Here is a 17,995-nt window from a genome sequence, read left to right on the forward strand (position 1 = left end):
TTAATTACAGATCGTATTAGTTAGCTTGTTATGTTATATGATTTCAGTTGATGAGGGATTAGGCAGCTTAAGTGTTTTATTAATTTTAAACGTGTAATCCTCAACGAGAATATGCATTTCTGCATTTTATCATTTACGATTGAAAGATAAGTAAGTGAAATTCCTTGACAAAAAGCCAAAAAATACATAACAGGGCTTCCATCTTAATTGGGTTATTATATAGTTTATTCTGTTGGGATGTAATTAATCATTCATTAACATATAATTTTTGATTGTTCCAACAAGGCCGTTAAAGTTTACACAGAGGAGGCAAATCCTGCAAATATTTACTTTGTGATTATGAATGGACACGTGTCTACTGTATATGCATATTTTGTACACATACGATTAATCTGGAGGGGGAGAATGCAGGGGCACTAGGGGTGATGGAATACAATAAGGATGGTTTTTGTCCTGTACATTGGATACAGTACCAGAGATGAAGTTGGAACAGAGCCAAGCCATAGCAACCTTTTCTTGTATGACCATATTCTTGCTAAATCCTAGTATGATGGCATAAATACAAAAAAAGACAACACCAGATGTGCAAGGGTGACTATCCCTCTAATCGCTGCTACCCAACTTGATAATCTCCCCAGCCACAGCAAAGTGCATGGCTCCTGCAAACCCATAATCTATTACGTCATATAAAGTTGGTATCTTTGCAGAGCACCAAGCGTCCAGCTGTTGTCTTTGCACATACTGTAGAGTACCGCTGTCAAGGAATATTCTAAAATTGACATTCAAATATGAAAATGTATCTTAAAATACTATAAAATACGGGCGGCTGTGGCTCAGTGGTAGAGCGGTTGCCTGCCAATTGGAATTGGAGGTTCAATCCCTGTCCCTGCAGTCCCCTGTCAAAGTGTCCTTGGGCAAGACACTGAACCCCGAGTTGCCCCCGGTGCTGCGCATCGGAGTGTGAATGTGTGTGAGTGTTTATCTGATGAGCAGGTGGCACCTTGTACGGCAGCCCCGGCCACAGTGTATGAATGTGTGGGAATGGTGAATGGTTACTGTATGATGTAAAAGCGCTTTGAGTAGTCGTTAAGACTAGAAAAGCGCTATATAAATACAGCACATTTACATTTACATTTATAAGAGGGAGAAAATGACAGCACTGCCGCAGCTATTTGCCTTGTGCAATAGTTCGTAAACCGCCACTTCCTCAACCTTCAGTTTCCGGTCTGATTGAGCCGGTCGTTAAGAGAATTCACAGTTAACAAGTGGGCTTTTCCCTTTATTGACGGTGGATAGACATGAAAGGGGGAGAGAGACGGGGATGACACGCAGCAAAGGGCCGCTGGTTGGATTCGAACCCCGGGCCTGCTGCAGGACTCAGCCAACATGGGGTTCACGCTCTTACTGGGGGGTGGCTAGAGGCACGTTGATGACATCTTTTCATGTGGCTGCCGTTACAGGGAGTAATCAAACAAAAACGACAGCAAGACAGCACAAAGACGCTAACACACATCTTTAACTGCAGAGACAATGAGAAACTTCTTTAGCTAAGAGCCGACGCCAAGATCGTCGGACACGTTCATGGAGCGGCAAGAGACTCGGTTGTTTATGACCAAATTATGAACGGCTCTGCAACGGCATGTCCTGTCTCCAGTGAGAGACAGGGAGAGAAGGCCAACGTTACACAAGTTTTTATGTCTCCCATTGCATTGGTTGTCTCATGGACGTAATGCGCAAAATATAAATTTGTATATTCAAACCTCTGTGGTTTTTTTAGAATGAATATTCAAACATTTATGGCCAATTTTGACAGCCTTACTCTAGAGGCAGCTAAGGGACAGGGAAGAATCTACCAAGGAGATTATAGTCATCGTTTGCCTCCTGGTCTTTCTCGATTGTTCTTGCCTACCAAAGGAAGCATTCAAACGCTGTCTAAAAGTGATCTTTTGCATCCACCTTCTTGAGTTGTCTTCCAATAAAATTCTAACATACTAGTCCATGAGATCAGCAAGCCTCCAATGTTGACAGGTAAAGAATAATTTCTGCTGCTCTGCAGAGAGTCCTCTTTTCTCCTCTTCTTTGGCCCAGCCATTCAGCACCCAAGGACCAACTCAGTGCTGTAAAAGAAGGCTTCAAAGAAACTGGACTCCCACCTGCATTCTCCAGAAGAGAAAATGGTGACGAACTCATGACCGGCCATCTTGCTTCAACAGCAGTAGATTCCAGTCTATCAAGAAACTGATCTTCATTCTTCCCCTCTTCCTGTCGTTGGTCACAATTCTGATAGTAGCATAGTGGATGACCCCATTTGTCCTTCTGCCTCTGACAGCAGAATGCCAAAAGTAGTTTCTTAATAAAGGGCAACACTTTATACATTACATCTTCCCTCAAAGAGTATAGCTCCTAACCTCTCAAGTACTCTCTAAATCTAAGGCTGTCTCAGCTATTGCCTGGAGGCACCACATCTGGGGTGTCGTGCATAACTCTCCCACCTTGGATAAGGTGAATGAGGAACTAGCCACATCTAATGTCAGGCTGCCCTGCTTCTTCTCCGGCAGCAGCCCACTCTTCTTTCCCAGAAAGCGGGTTTTGAGCCACTTATCACTTGATGCATCCTGAAGGCTTCTTCTAATTCTACTATTGTAAAGTTATTAGGGGTTTCCTTGTTTCATACCATTCTTTGAATGTCCCACCTGGAGACCAACACCTGCTTCTTTCTGGCACTGTTGGGATTCCAGCAACTTGGTTCAACCTTCTTCTTCAACCGTGCTGAATAGAATCTGAACAAAAAGTGTGAGATTCCATTGGATAAAAAAGGTGGTGATGGGATACTTTTAGAATCTGGGAAATTAAAAGTACACCATTTTAATAAGATGCATTTCTAAAATCTGCAGGCTTGCAATAGAAATATACTGCACCACCTTTTTCTCTTGCTCCCGAAGGCTGGTGGATGATGCTCAGCTGGGAGTAAATTGTGTTTCTTACAGCCTTTCACCCCTTTTACCAGTTGTGAAGCTTGTTATGGAACAGAGCACCTTCAATCTAGAAAGAGTTTGTATTTCTCACAGAACTGCAGTAACAGCAGGATGTGGGTAGCCTTCTAACTGCATGCTCAGCCGGCCCGTTGTTCAGAGTTCAGGGGGCAGTGTCTCTTCCAGAGAGTTCACTAATCTGATGACGAACCTTAACAGGGATAACCCATCAGGGGTGCATGTATTTATTGGTCTTCAGTTACTCTGAGACACTATATATGTATCCAGTATTAAAAATTCAAAAAGAGTTCTTCACAACTGCACTGGATGAAGATGGGAATGTCTCCAAAAGACAGAAGAAGTGAAGAGATAAAAAGGTGAAAAAGAGAAGAAGACAGGGAAGACGACAGGGGGAGGGAGTGAGGACAAGTACTTTACGGTAGCTGTGTTGAATAAGTCAGAAGCTTTCCCCACAGCCCATCCTTGGAACGCTTAAAAGAGAACATTTATAAAGCATCAGTGAGCTTTTTGATGTAGTGATGTTGAGTCACTTAATGAAGCCTGTGTCTTAGACCCAGCTTACATTCAACTTTGTCATTTGGACCCAGCTGGACTTAAAGCAAATTTAATTTGTTCTTTGGCATTAATAATTTGTGACAAGAAAAAAGAAAGAAAAGAACAACCAAATATCTGGTGTAGCAAGTGGAGAGTATGACTTACAAGACAGCCAAGTCCATTGTATTCCATGAAAACTAAAGAACAGATTGCAAAATAGTAATTATAATAGTAATATCACAATTTTCCTTAAAAAATCATGTTGTGTACTAGCTGCAGTGGAAATAAAGAAACGGATATTTAGATAGTATAGCCATGTATTATCTGAAAAGAGAACTGAAGACGTCAGCTTGTTAGAGTTCACACGAAGATAGAATTATTAAATTATTCACAAAGTTCGTATTTTTATGCATCACTGCATGCACAGTACTACATGATTTCATGACTTTTTCTTCACAAATAAGTACATCACATGTACCCTTTAGAGAAATCTTTCTAAGGAATTATGAATAAATTCCATGGTAAATTATTAGGAAATGAAAGAGCCCATAAAGGAATTCTTTCTCTGCTAGATCATTTATTACATTTACAGTAAAATGAGATTAATGGGGCTATTGAAGGGGCCATTATAAATCTACTTAAGTTTCACACCATAGCTTTTAAACTGAGGCAGTAGATTGACTCTGATGAGAATTATGTATGGTATTTTAAACAAAACGTGGTAAGTCAAGCAGACGCACAATCATGTTTAGTTGACAAGTCAGCTACATCCATTTTAATGTAACCAGAATGGACATACTGTATGAATTTACTTTATATTTGAGCAGCACAACTGATTTCAAATTTATTTTTTGATGAATGAGAGCACATACAGTACCAGGCTAATTGACTTGAAGTATTATTATTAATATTTTGTCAGGCAAAATATCCAAGAACTCATAGGCTACTGCCTTTATAAGGGACATATATTGCAATGATCAGAAGTTGGGCTTGTCAGGGAGCGCCTGGTGGCCGGGTTTGCCACGAAGCCCGGCCGAGCACAGCCCGAAAAAGCTATATGGCTCCTCTTTCACCAGCCCTTGAGCCCACCACCTGTGGGAGGAACCAATGGGGTTGGGAAGGTGAGGGGCTTCGACAGACCAGACCTGGGTGGCAGAGGCTGGCTCTGGGGACGTGGAATGTCACCTCTCTATGGGGGAAGGAGCCAGAACTTGTGCCGGAGGTGGAGCGCTACCAGTTAGATCTGGTAGGGCTTACCTTTACGCACAGCCTCGGTTCTGGAACCATACTTCTGGATAGGGGTAGGACTCCGGAGTTGCCCTGGGTGTGAGGTGCCGGGCGGGTGCGGGGATACTCACAAGCCCGGGGGTAAACCGGTTCAACTACAACGGGGGTTAACTCCAACGGGGGCAGCAGCATTGGAGTTTACCCCGGTGGATGAGGGGGTTGCCTCCCTAAGCCTGCAGGTGATGGGGGGGAAAACACTGACTGTTGTTTGTGCATATACACCAAACAAGAGTTCGGTAGATTTTGCTTTTTTGGAGACCTTGAATGGAGTCTTGTATGGGCCTCCAGTAGGGGAGTCCATAGTTCTCCTGGGGGACTTCAACGCACACGTGGGCAATGATGGAGATACTTGGAGAGGTGTGATTGGGAAGAACGGCCTCCCTGATCAAAACCAGAGTGGGTGTGGAGGCGCTGTCGTGGCTGACACGCCTCTTTAACATTGCGTGGAAGTCTGGGACAGTGCCTAAGGAGTGGCAGACCGGGGTGGTGGTTCCCCTCTTCAAAAAGGGGGACCAGAGGGCGTGTGCCAATTACAGGGGTATCACACTTCTAAGCCCCCCAGGTAAAGTCTACTCCAAGGTCCTGGAAAGAAGGGTTCAGCCGATAGTTGAACCTTGGATTGAAGAGGAACAATGCAGTTCTGTCCTGGTCGTGGAACAACGGATGAGATTCTTACTCTCGCAGGGATCCTGGAGGGAGCCTGGGAGTATGCCCAAGCAGTCTACATGTGTTTTGTGGATCTGGAGAAGGCGTTAGACCGGGTCCCCCAAGAGACACTGTGGGCGGTGCTGCGGGAATATGGGGTGAGGGGTCCCTTCTCAGGGCCATCCAATCTCTGTATGACTAAAGCGAGAGCTGTGTACGGGTTCTCGGCAGTAAGTTGGACTCATTCCAGGTGAGGGTTAGCCTCCGCCAGGGCTGCTCTGTGTCACCAATCCTGTTTGTAATATTTATGGACAGGATATCGAGGCGTAGCCGGGGTGGGTAGGGGATGCAGTTTGGTGGGCTCAGGATCTCATCGCTGCTTTTTGCAGATGATGTGGTCCTGATGGCACCATCGGCCTGTGACCTTCACCAAGTGTGAAGCGATGGAGTGCCTTCTTCTGGTAGGGAGTGATTCCTTACCCAAATTAAAGGAGTTTAAATACCTTGTGGTCTTGTTCGCGAGTGAGGGGACCATGGAGCGTGAGATTGGTTGAAGAATCGGAGCAGCGGGTGCGCTATTACATTCCATTTATCGCACCGTTGTGACAAAAAGGGAGTGGAGCCGAAAGGCATAGCTCTCGATCTACCAGTCAGTGTTCGTTCCTACCCTCATCTATGGTCATAAAGGCTGGGCCATGTCCAAAAGAACGAGATCCAGGGTACAAGCGGCCAAAATGGGTTTCCTCAGGAGGGTGGCTGGCGTCTCCGTTAGAGATAGGGTGATCAGAACATCCTACAGGGGGTTTAACCTTAGCGGTGTACCATTCTTAATGTTACCATAGCAGTTGTCAAGAATATGTTTGCCTCTGGTATTTCAATCCACATGATTAAACCCTGGTAAACCATGCTCAAGTTTACAAAAATGTAAATTATCTAAAATAAAACAGGGGGCTTCAGGAGTGTGTTTTAGTTGCCCGTGAACACAGTCTGCTATGCCAGTAGCTGCATTTGCAGCATTTCCACTGGGCGGGATGTAAACAGTGCATAATATGATGTTGCCGAATTTGTGTGGGAGAAATAAGGGTCTTAGGCGTAAAGGTCCAATGACCTGGTGTCCTTTGCATGCTTTTATATAGACCTTAGTGGTCCCCTAATACTATATCTGACGTCTCTTTTATATAGACCTTAGTGGTCCCCTAATACTATGTCTGACGTCTCTTTTATATAGACCTTAGTGGTCCCCTAATACTATGTCTGACGTCTCTTTTATATAGACCTTAGTGGTCCCCTAATACTGTACCGGAAGTCTCTTTCCCAAAATTCAGCCTTGGTGCTGAATTACAGCCACTAGAGCCAGTCCCACATTGAGCTTTCCTTAGGATGTGCCATTTCTGAGTCTGTAGCTTTTTAGGAGGAGAGAGGGGGGGCATTTTCCTGCCATGGGATCTTTAAACACGTCAGCTTAATGTTGGAGTATCAGAACGACTCTTTCGTTGTGAACTGCGAACACCACTTGTTGTTGACATTCAGTTTTTTTTTTTACGATTGCTACGACAATTTTTATACAACTTGTATAAACTCTTAACACATTTCCTGTTGCTTGGACACAAATGCATTTAGTTTATATATTTACTAATTTAAAATGCTTGACCTTCTTTTACACACAAGCTCAACCAAGACCAAAACAATTGATTTTTACTGACAAATTTGCAATTGCTTTCACACTGTATGTCAGAACAGATAACATTGTGTTCTAAACCTAACTTATAGGCTAAAGTCAAAGTGAACAGCTGTTCATATTGTAAATTGAAACACAACTATATCCCCTTCATTATATTCCATTGTTAAATGAGAGAAACAGCTGATTGAAGTTATGCAAATAGATCAATCACAGCTGATTCCCATCTAGGGAAAAAACACACTCAGGTGTTGAGGTTCTTTCAATCACTTGACAATATGGTAGCAAATAAAAGATGACCTATTTTGACTGATCTTGTGTGGCAAAGGAGCCAAATCTCCAGCGGGACACAGTGGCAGCCATTGTACGGTCTTTTCGAGAAACCAACCTACTGCAAACCTTACATAATTTTACCATGTATTACAGTGACAGTATGCTTCTGGTCCTAACATGTAACTGTATTTTGTCTCTCTAAAGATTCAACATCTACATACCTCAGGGGGCAGAAGAAAGCTCCTAAATGAAGAACAGGAATTTGCTTTTTTCAACATGGTGATTGCTGACAATGAAATAAAACTAAAAGACATTCAGTCCAGAGTTATAGAGGACAACCTTGTCTTTGGGAAAATTGCAGCAATCAAATTAACATCAATTTCTTGAACTCTGGCTAAACACAGAGTCAGAATGAAACAACTTTACAAAGTTCCTTTTCAAAGGAATGGTGAGCGCATCAAAGAACTCCATCGCCAATACATCAGGGTAAGTTTATGCTATACAGTCATTACTGTACTATACATAGTGTGTTTTACAATAAACTACTCTATAAAACTGAAGTACAGTAAGACATAAAGAAGGTATACAGCAAAGCATTTACACACACCATGTCTGATTACGTTCAGAGAGTCATGGTGTTGGAGACCAATCAAGTCCCACATGAAATGATCTACGTTGACGAGGCTGACTTCAACAGTCCGCTCATGTATAAATGTGAGACTACGACACAGACCGCTTTATCCTGTTTTATCCTGGGTACAATGGATGCTGCATGCCAAGACATCACAGCTGAACAGTGCCAGTAGTGCATAAGGCATGCCAAAAGATACTTCCCAAGATGCTTTGCCAGAGAAGATATCAGGTGTGAGATGAGAATATGTAGCCAATTGCAGAAGACCGGGCAGATTAGAGGTTTTTTTTTTTTTTTCTGTGGCATATTCTGTTTGAATTGTGTTGTATTGTCTCATGATATAATATTTTTTATCCTGTTACAAATAGAGCCTTTACTGCAACAATTCTGTCTCTGTCTTCTCTTTTTTATAAACTATACATTCTATAAAGCTACTCTGAGATGGGTCATTCGTATTTTGTATTGAATTTCTGCTGCAAAGGAAACAAAATGAAGCATTTTCTAAACCCACCAAAACCAAAATGTAGAGAAGCTTCAAGAGAAACTGCAGTGCAAAGCATAATCTATGATCAATACAATATGGTGTCTATTGTATAAGGAGCCAACCTGACACATCTCAGATAATGCAGTTTCTGTATTTCCACCTGATATAAGTGTTTTTATGACATTGGGCAATGACTGACTAAAGGTTCCTGTTGGCAAAAAACATGTGTTAGTGTTTTGGAAGAAATTTGGGGATTTTGGGACCTGTTTGCATTGTTTTTATAGAATTAGTGTATTGTGTTAGTGTATTTTTTTATTTTGAAAATTTGCGCTGGAGTTTAGTTTACAATGTGTGATTTTGAGCATCGAATTAACTGTTTTGTCAATTATGTGTGTGTTAAGAATTTAGGAGAGTTGTTTGAGTATAAAGTATTGAAATAATTGTCATAGCAATTGTAAAAAAAAAACTGTAAACACAGGTACCGCCACCTTTACTCTTGCCAGAGTCATTGGTCCTGTCAGAACGCCCCAGGAAAAAGCCATACAGAGAGACGAGCGAGTCAAGCATGTCCCCCTGCAGCCACGTCTCAGTGGAGACAAACAGGCATGACTTACGGTACTCGTGTAGAAATCTAGTGGGACTTTGAGCTACACAACTTTGCTTTTCAGCGAGCAGACGTTGCAGCGGAGCATGTACGGCAACGTTTCCCCCTCTTCCGTGTTTGTCCACTGGAACCGGATATAGGGCAAGCAGCTCCCTCTGTAGCTGAGGGGCAGGCATGTGACTGGGTCGCAGAAGCAGGATCTCGGTTGTAGCTCAGAAGCGTGGTTGGCACCGTGCCCCGTACCGCTGGCGTGGAGTGGCATCCAAGCCAAACAATTGGGATCAAAAGCAGTCCTTTCATTAAAAGCAGTAAAAACAGATTTGTGTTGCACTTGAGCACCATGTTGGGATAAAAAACACCAAAAGCTCGTAAGACGCCACATAGAATCACACAAAACAAACAACAACAACAAGGCAACAGCATGAGGTAGCCCGAGTTGCAGCAGAGGACCAGTGTCAGAAAATTTAGAATATTAATCTGAACCGGTCAACAGCAAATGAGCACTTTTTTGAATGTAAACACAAGCTGGTCAAATGCCCTATTAGCTTACATTGTAGCTTGTTTCACTGCTGCCAAGCTATCTCGCGTAATACTGGACCAATATCAAAGATTGTTGTTAGATTGTTGTTAGACACATACACACACACACACACTATAAAAACGTTGGTTACCCTTTAAGTGTGACTTGAGTCCGAGTCTCAAACTTGAGTCTCCATCTCTAATGAAAATGCTGTTGCAACTATTTAGCTTAGGACATTCACTGACAACCAATCTTTAAAGTGAATTTATGATCTCCACCTCTAGTCCTTACAGCTGTGACCAAATGTTCCTGGGACTCTACAGGGAAGCTGGTTTCTCACTTCATGATGGAGAAGAACCTCTGGTAAATGTGTGCGGTGCCAGTAGGATTTCTTGTACTTCATAGATGTTGATGGGATGCCGCTTGTGTATTCTGTCAGTGTGTTAGTCCTGCAGCTCCTATGACAACCACCGGGTCCGTCTCTGGTGTCACTTTTTACTTTTTTTACTTTCCTGTATCATTAAATAACCATGTGTCCTTATTCCTGTGTTCTTTGTAGAGAAAAAAATTTCAATGTGACATCTCCACGGTGTCTCAGCATGAAAAAGGCAAATCAGTAAAGCGCCTTCCCAACGCAGTCAGCGCATGTTCAACCTCCCGCCCTCTGGCAGGCAGTTTGGGTGCATAAAAAGCCTGAAAAGCAGTTTGTTTCAATTTCCCTTGGGCTATCAGAATTTTTAATTCCTACAAACAACCATAACTTACACAGTCTTTCAAATATGAAATCTTTAATTTACTTATTTATTAAAATGGTATGCCCTAAGTGTATGTGATGTCTGAAGAGCTTTCCAAATTCCATTGTACTTAGATAAAGGCTTTCTATCTCTCAAACTGAACTTTAAAAGCAAATAAAATTAAATGGCCTGATTTAGACTGCAGAATGTTCTTTCCCACTGCAAAACTAGAACATGCATAGCAAACAATATGTTCAGAAGATACATTACAGTCTGCTGAGATAGAATGAGCATGAGCAATTCATGTAGGCAGGTGGCTGGTCTTTTAGGAAAGTGGCAATTTGTGTGAGGGGTTAAAAAAACAACTGGCCCAGAAAAGAAGTTCACAGGCTAAAACCCAACCAAATCCACTCTGTCCAACAGCCATGAGTCTGATAGAGGTGTTGCTCAGTGATACTATTGACGGTTTCTTATTTGGAGTAGCACATCTAAGCAAGAATATACTTTTAAGCGGTGTACATCAACCTTTGATTCACCGTGACTGAGCTGATGTGTAACCATGAATAAGCAAGTTAAGAAAATATTCTAATTACCCTTCCTTCTGCTCATTTAATACTTCTCACTGTAAGTTGCTGTTGGCTATCAGGATGAAATAAATGTAGAATTAGTGTTTAAGTTTGTCAATAACTATCTTTTTATTCTGAGCCAATTTAATGTTTTACATTCACCAGCACAAAATCATTTTTGTGTTTATACTGATGCATCTCTCTTGTATACAGTTCGGGCCTTTAAAATTTTATTTAATATTCATTCATTCATATTTCCAGCAATTTCCTAGAAATGAATTACTGTATAACATGTATAACTGTAAATTACAATTCAACATATATAAAGAAACATTTCCATTATTAAATGAACAAATACATATTCATTTGGATTGTTTTAGAACGAAATTCCTCTGGAAACAGGTCTTGTCATTTCAATTACTGCCTCACAATTCTCGGTTTTATCTTTGACAATCTGTTAAATTAAATAATCAGTATGTTACATTATTCCAACTAGTCCGTAAGCATCACTGAAGTGCCAATCATACGACAATTAATCAAACCTTCAAGTGTAATATTGCGATTATATAAGAACGTTTTTTCAACAAAATAAAGATTATAATCAAACGATTTCCTGTTCCCGTTTAACGTGAGTCTGCAGCTAACGTAAGCTAACGCTAGCTTTGTAGAGTCATGAGATATCCTTAACTGAATAACTTCCACACATATAAACACAAAACTGCTTTGCTAGCTCAATCTTGTTGTAACTAAGATATCTCCTGAAAAATTATATTTTTTTTCCATTGACGGATTTATTTCCTCACCACGTCCACAAAATTCATATGTAGCAGCTATTTTTAACATAGTCACAAGCACAGTTGATCCAAACATTTCCAGTGAAATTTGACTTACAGTGGGGCTCGAAAGTTTGGGCACCCCAGTAAAAAAATGTTATTAATGTGCAAAAAGAAGACAAACGGCATCAAATGAAAGATTAGACATTCGTATAATATTTCACAAAGATTTAGATTTTATTTCCATCATTTATGCTTTCAAAATAACAGAAAACAAAAAAATTGCTTCTGCAAAAGTTTGGGCACCCTGCAGAGTTTGGCAAGTATCACAGCTTGGAAACGCTTCTTGTAGCCAGCCAAGAGTCTTTCAATTCTTGTTTGAGGTATCTTCACCCATTCTTCCTTCCAGAAGTCTTCTTGTTGTTTGAGATTTCTGTCTGTCACGCACTGCCCTTTTAAGGTCTATCCATAGATTTTCAATTATGTTGAGGTCAGGAGATTGTGAAGGCCATGACAAAACCTTCAGTTTATGCCTCTTGATGCAATCCACCGTGGATTTTGAGGTGTGTTTAGGATCATTATCCATTTGTAGAAGCCATCCTCTCTTTAACTTAGCTTTTTCACAGATGAAATCAAGTTAGCGTCCACAATTTGTTGAAATTTTATTGAATCCATTTTTCCTTCTATTTTTCCTTCTGTGCCTCTGGTTGCAAAACAACCCCAAAGCATGATTGATCCACCCCATGCTCAACAGTTAGACAAAGGTGTTTTTCATTAAATTCTGTACCCTTTCTTCTCCAAACATTCCGACCAAAAAGATCTATTTTAATCTCATCGGCCCACAGGACTTGTTTCTACAATGCATCAGGCTTATCTATATGTTAATTTGCAAACTTCAAATGCTGATTTTTGTGGTGAGGACGTAGAAGAGGTTTTCTTCTGATGACTCTTCCATGATGACTCTTCCATGACTCTTCCATGAAGACCAAGACAAGTATCTCTGTATAGTGGAATGGTGTGAGTTTTGACTTGCTTTTCTCACAATTCTGCAAGCAGTTCTGTCTGATATTTTTCTTGGTCCACCAGATCTTGCTTTAACTTCCACTGTTCCTGATGACTGCCTTTTCTTAAATACATTCTGGACAGAGGATATTGGTATCTGAAAACGCTTTGCTATCTTCTTATAGCCTTCACCTGCTTTGTGAGCATCAACTACTTTCAGTTTCCTTTTTCTAGACAACTGCTTAGAAGAAACCCATGGTGGTGATTGTTGGGGCAAGGTCAGATGAGTCTGGGCATTTAACCCCCTGAACCCTAAGGTCATGAACCCAGTTCATTGTCCGTCTGGATTTATTTTATAAAAAAGCTTGTAAAACATCAACCCAGTGGTCTACAGTCAAGATATTAACAACATTTTTTTCATGACAAACTGGGTTATTAGAATATTTGGGCTGCAGTGAGGTCACTTGAATGTTAAAAATGGTGGTAGGACCTTAAAGACAAATAAATAAATAAAACGGAACATGAATCTCACAGATATGTATTGATATCACAGACAGAGCAGTAAAACCTTAGCCAATCTCCTCTCTAAAACACTTTTCATATGTCTTGGGAGTCACACTGTGAAGAAATAAACATAACTAGTTGACAAAATACATACATTTTTTACAAAGAAAGTCCAGACGCTTTTGCCCTTCTGACATTTACTTATGCCAATAATCAACATAATAATGTCATATTTATTGATATTACACAGACAGTAATGCTACACAAGCATTTGTGTGTCTAAAACATTCATCCTATATGCAAAAAATAAACATAATAAACATTGTAACTCATAAAGCACATACTATTTACATTTCTTAAAAAAATAAAAGGCCCAAATATATGCCATATCTCAAACCAGTGATGCCATTCTCCTCTGTAAAATGGTAGAAATCCATCTTGTCCGCTATGTATCTTTGATCACATACTAGACTAGTTTTACTGGGGGGAATCCCGGATAACGATTTTCCCACTGAAGTCTTTGGTCACGTTGTCTCCCATATATGGGCATGCTGCTTGCTTTCACTTCCGACACACAGAGAGGAGACACGGAGCAGGGAGCTAGCGGCAGAAATGAGCAAAAACGTGATGAACTATGGACATCCAGTGGATAAATCTTGGGTGTAACAGTATGGATTTAATTCTCAACGACCCTGAAAAAGGGCACAAGTTCCAGACTGGATGGAAAATCACCTGTAGAGGCTAGAAAGACTTGGAAGAGACCTTCGTAACTGCTAACTTGTTAGCTTTTAGCCGCAACAATTGGTAAGTTTCTATCTTTCATGGTTATTACATGATTAAGCTATGAATCAGAGTTGCTGTTTTTGCTCATGGACGAGCCTCTTGGGTCCACAATTAAAACCTGAAGATTGATATCACCTGGTCTTTCCAGACGATGATTGAGAACAATCCATGACATTGTCAGGTCTCAGCTTTCCAAAGGGGGGCGGTGCATGCTAGAAACTCTGCAGGGTGCCCCAAACTTTTGCAGATGCCATTTTTTTTGTTTTCTGTTATTTTAAAAGTGTAAATGATGGAAATAAAATCAAACTTTCTGTGACATATTATACAAATGTCGAATCTGTCATTTAAAGCCTTTTGGAATTTTTTCCATCTTTTCTTGGTTTCTTTATGCACATTAATACAAATCTTTACATGGGGTGCCCAAACATTCGAGCCCCATTCCCTATTCTAACACATCATGCCACATATCATCATCATTGCTCTGGATGGGTTTTGTTTCATAAAATTGAAGACAGAAATGTAAGTAGCCCCTATAACTATATTCTCAATTCAGAACGTGCAGATTGCCATATTACATACACAAAGATGTGTGTGTGTGTGTGTGTGCGTGTGTGTCTGTCAGACCCTAGCTTCCACAGCAGCAGCTAAACAGTGCCACCAACAGCAGGACTTATTAGTCCGGTATACTTGCTCTAGACCGCCATCCATCCATCACAAACGCCACATTTAATTGTCTGAAAGCCATGTTTAGATTCCGAAAACTGACGCTTAATTCAAGGCAGCGTGCAGGAACGGAGCTAGGAAATAATCTGGTGATGGATGACTGTGACCCTCCTTTGGGTAGACTCCGACAAGTGGACAGCTGGATGGATCGAGCAGAGCGGAGAAAGGAGAACGAGGAGAGAGGGAGGATGAAAAAAGTGAAGAAAAACTTGGTATTCAGAGAATCACTCCAACTTTTCATCTGCCCTCAGGCCGGCAGGGGCTCAAGGGAATAACAAGTGTCTCCTTCAACCCCTTTCTCTGTTCCCAGGATACAGAGAAGTACAACCCTCTATAAATAGTGGGACTGTATTTCTTTGTGCGTGTGTGTCATTTGGCTAGCGTGAGCGTACTACATGCATAATGACTTCCATTAACCTTCACACTCCTGAAGGATGGCAGAAAAGATCAACGATGCATCTGACACCTCCTTAAATAATTTTACCGTTTCTACATTGAGTTTGCTGGTGTTGTTCTAATCACAGATTCTATTCTGTGTAAGTGTAATGTATAATGTGTGTGAACTCCCTGTTGTCTGCAAGAGATGGCCTAAGGCACACTACCAAGAAAAAGTCCTTCTGCTCCATTTATAAAAAAAGATCCTCATGAGTATGACCCATTTAAATCTAGAGAATATAGTTTCATTTCAAAATGCAACTGTGCTGTATGAAATGCTGCATTCAAACACTCCATCTCCCCTTTCTTCCAAAGATGTTTGTTTACAATGTGTACATGTGTAAGATTTAAGTTTCTATTGACTGATTTACAGTTCTGATTTGGGCATCACGAATGACTGTATTAAGTTGGATTAAGTCTTTTTCAGATGGGTCAGTTGGTGCAGATACAGATGAAACAAAATACAGTGTGTTGAAGTTCTAATTCTGACATTAAAGGCAAACTACAGTTTTATTTTGTAGTTTAACAGTTCTGTTGGTTATTATTACATTGCACTCACTACAGTAATTACTGAGTTGGAAAAATGGTACGAAACAGTAGATCCCAAACTGGGGGGCTCGCCCTCTAAAATGGGTTTGGAGTTACAAAAGTGGGAGTGCGGTGTTGGTTTGGTTGAATGTTTTGGTATAACAGGAAATCATGAAGGAGTTTGAAAGGACTGTACGAAAACCCCAAGGAACTCCAAATACCACAAGTACAAAAATGACAAATGAAAATGTAAGGCTCGATGCAGAATCTGTTGGGTAAAATAGGCCCAGCGTGTGATTATCAAACTTCAGTACCTGCACCTGCAGTGCCGTCTGTGCTTTTCTGCTTGTGCGGTGAGTTTTTGCCCACACTTTCCCACCTGATTGTGACTGGTTAGCTTAAAAAGCTTGCTGTTAACTGAGAAATAACACATTAATAATCAGTTTAGATAACACTTAAGTAATGATTCAGTGTTGCCCACTTGGCAACTTTCTCGTCAGATTTAGCGACTTTTCAGACCCATTCAACGATTTTACTCCTAAAAAGTGACTAACAACAAATTTAGCGACCAAACCATCAGGGGGAAAGGAAGAGATATATTTTAATTTATTTCCAGGCATGCTACTCAGAGTAATCACAGTCCACATCTTTACTGCCAACAGCATAGGGTCTTTCTCCCTCTCCTCTTGCATCAGGCAGTCCGCTGACACAACCACTAGGCTTTATGCAAATTACGTCACCAATATGCAGATGAGTGCATGGTGTTATCTAGCAACCTTTAGCAACTTTTGGAGCTAGTGCTAGCTACTTAATTGGTAAAGAGTTGGCAACACTGATCCAACTATAGGTGAAATGCAGGGGAGTGCAGGAGCACATGGTTTGAAGCAGATTTCTGTGAATCAGATAAAGTATGAAAAGAGCTTATCGATATACGGCTTTTGTTTTCCTGGCTTGTAAAGCATGATTTATGCTTCTGCTTTAACCCTCTGAGACCTAAGGTCATTTTTACAGTTCATTGTCCATCTGGTTTTATTCTCAAAAAAAGCTTGTAAAACATCAACTGACCTGTTGTCTACAGTCAAGATATGAAAATATTTTTTTTTCAGGACAAACTGGGTTATTGGAATATTTGTGCTTCAGTGAGGTCACTTGAATGTTAAAAATGGTTGTATGACCGTAAAGACAAATAAATAAACAAAACAGAACATGAATCTTACAGATATGTATATTACAGATATCAATATATCACACACAGAACAGTACAAGCTAACCCAATCTCGTCTCAACATAATAATGTAATATGTATTGATATTACACCCACAGCAATGCAACACAAGCATTTGTGTTGTCTAAAACAGTTCTCTTTTATGCAAAAAATAAACATAATAAACTCATATAAAGCACAAACTATTTACATTTATTTAAAAAAAGGCCCAAATAAATGCTGAATCTCAAAAGAGTTATGCCAGTCTCCTCGGTAAAATGGTAGTTATCTATCTTGTCCACTATATACTATCTTTGATCACAGATTAGTTTGACTGGAGGAATGCTATCTTTTCCCACTCTATACTCTTTGCTCTCGCTGTAGCCCATATAAGGAATAATGTGTGCCTTTATTTCAGTAAATAAACTTGCAGTGATTCATGGGAGTGCTATAGAATACACTGGAGCACGGAGCTAGCGAAAGAAATGAGCAAAAACCTGATAATTTCTGGCCATCAAGTGGATAAATCTTGGAGGTAACAGTTTGGATTTGATGCTCAACGACCCCGAACAAGGCACACGTTTCAGGCTGGATAGAAAATCACCTGTAGAGGCTAGAAAGACCCTAAAGAGACTTCAATGACGGCTAGCTCATTAGCTTTTAGCTGCAAATGGTAAGTTTCTGTGTTTTATTTATATTAAATAGTTATAGTTAATAGTTATAATAGTTATGAATCAGAGGTGCAGTTTTTGCTTGGATACGATTCTCTCGGTTCCTGAGGGTTAAATCTACGCTGTGGCTACATACGTACAATAGGGATGTGGAAGCGCGGACCCTACGCCATAGCCTGACATGCACCTCTTGAAAAATATACATCCACTCCGCGGCAATGCACGTCGCTCGGCTTTTGCTTCGTAGCATTTCCACCGACTCATTTCCTGGTTCTTCTTCTCCATAAACCACATGACATCAAGAAGAGGGTTAACTTTAACTGCTTTAGATTTCCCACCTCGGTCAGAAAACACGGGAGACACTTTGTTTCTCTCGTTATGACTCTAGAATTGGTACTCGCTCCAAAGCTATTTGCCGTGACT

The 17,995-nt window shown here is 40.7% G+C and overlaps 1 protein-coding gene across 1 annotated transcript in view; it reads right to left on the minus strand.

The window, feature by feature from the left end:
• The window catches only part of LOC116695372 (inactive N-acetylated-alpha-linked acidic dipeptidase-like protein 2), a 483,781-nt gene that overhangs the window by 338,121 nt on the left and 127,665 nt on the right, over positions 1-17,995 (minus strand). The gene's annotated exons all lie outside the window — the stretch shown is intronic.

This window comes from Etheostoma spectabile, chromosome 9 (assembly GCF_008692095.1).
Source record: "Etheostoma spectabile isolate EspeVRDwgs_2016 chromosome 9, UIUC_Espe_1.0, whole genome shotgun sequence".
Lineage (NCBI taxonomy): Eukaryota > Metazoa > Chordata > Actinopteri > Perciformes > Percidae > Etheostoma > Etheostoma spectabile.